The sequence below is a fragment of the Oreochromis aureus genome, linkage group 3, assembly GCF_013358895.1.
Source record: "Oreochromis aureus strain Israel breed Guangdong linkage group 3, ZZ_aureus, whole genome shotgun sequence".
Taxonomy (NCBI): Eukaryota; Metazoa; Chordata; class Actinopteri; order Cichliformes; family Cichlidae; genus Oreochromis; species Oreochromis aureus.
The window spans coordinates 75,115,611-75,117,351 of NC_052944.1; the positions used below are offsets into that span (position 1 = coordinate 75,115,611).

A 1,741-nucleotide genomic window follows, 5' to 3' on the forward strand; every position below is an offset into this window, starting at 1 on the left:
GACATTAAAAGGTTAAACTGCTGTCATATATAAAAAAAAAACCCGCTATGTTGTAACACCCAGTATTACCAGTAGGAGGCAGCAGATTTCAAATTTTTGTGTTATTTTTTTGTTGTTTTATACCTTGTGAAGCACTTTGTGATCTTTTACTTAGAAATGTGCTAATAAATAAAGTTTTACTTACTTACTTAATTAAATGTTATTCATGGCTATTTCAAGCCTAACAGCCTGTTTGTGGATAGGGTTAAGCTCACAGTTTTTATGTGGAATGAAACCATCATTTAGCATGTGTTTAAAATGCAAACAAATCCTAACCCACGTGTCAAACTCAAGGCCCGCGGGCCACATCTGGCCGGGCAGACATTTATATCCGGCCCGCGAGATCATTTTATATAGATTTATTGTTATTGTTGTTATGCATGGCCCAGTGATATAAGGCGCTAATAACATGTAACGGGTGTATTAAAAAATAATTTATATTTCGCCAAAGATCCATCCTGCAGTATTATTTTGGATTGTCAGTATTGGTTATGTATATGTGTTTATTTATATATATGTTTATTTTCTGTATTTATATTTTGGGAGCTTTTATTTTGTTTGTGTGACCTTTGACTTCCCACGAAGTCACTTCCTGTAGCTGCGCGCTATTTTCCTCAGTCGCCTGGAGGTCCCGCTGAGGAGAGGTGAGCGTACGCTAGTGTTCTCAGTTACAGAGTGAATAAACACAGTTAAAGTAACTAAAAGTGATTCAAACGCTGCTTGTTCCCTTTGTACATTTTGTCTCTCAGTTTTGTTAGATGTTTCAGTGTGAATTATTGTTTCTCTGTCGAGTACAGCACTTTATTGTAACATGCTAGTTAGCCATCCTCAGATGAGAGCATAGGAGCATGCAGGTGACTTCTCATGTGGTCCGCTATCCTTCTCTCTCCCTTGAAGGTGTTCATGCAGAAGTCCAGAAAGTGAAGTCGCTGTACTGTTTTATTTTTATTTTAAACAGGTATGTGAGCTCCCTCTTTTATTTTTGTGTCATGTGTACTGGTTATATTTTTTGTTTGTGATTCATGTTCACTGTTTCAACTTACTGTTAGATATATGTAACTAAAAAAATATGTAAAATTGCCACTGGTAAATGAAGTCTCCCTAAACTATAATTTTGTTGTTGAGGTAACTGTCACTATATGGTCACGATGCAGTGCATTTTCATTTGTTATATATGATTATAAATACATTTTAGCAGTATTATTTGTTAATTAGATTTTATTGTGATGTTGCACCTCAGTCGCCTGGAGGTCCCGCTGAGGAGAGGTGTTCATGCAGAAGTCCAGAAAGTGAAGTCGCTGTACTGTTTTATTTTTATTTTAAACAGTTTAAACAGTTCTGGGAGAATAAATCTGCCCCAGCTGGCAAAGAGAGAGCTGAATCCTCTGGTTATTTACACAACACAACGCAGAGAACTAACGGCAAATGGAGTTTAAGGCCAGACCGGCTACAAACACACAAACTACAGATCCCATAATGCAGCGCTGCAGCCTCCTTGCTGAACGCTAGGCTAGCTGGGAACATTCCCGCATCGATCAAGTCAAACTTCTGTTATTGCGAAGCTAGCTGCTCACAATGGTGGAGAGGAAAGTTGATTCTGAAAACAGAGCCTTTCAACGCCAGTGGGTGACTGAATATATGTTTACAGACATTGCTGGTAAACCCGTGTGTCTTATTAGTGGAGCTAATGTGGCTGTAATTA

General features: G+C 38.1%; 1 long non-coding RNA gene across 1 annotated transcript; it reads left to right on the forward strand.

The window, feature by feature from the left end:
• The first annotated feature begins 665 nt into the window (after nt 1-665).
• On the forward strand, nt 666-1,483 carry LOC120437623. Its single transcript, XR_005611300.1, has 3 exons — nt 666-683; nt 937-997; nt 1,280-1,483. It is a non-coding gene; the product is annotated as an uncharacterized LOC120437623 (long non-coding RNA).
• Nucleotides 1,484-1,741: the final 258 nt, after the last annotated feature.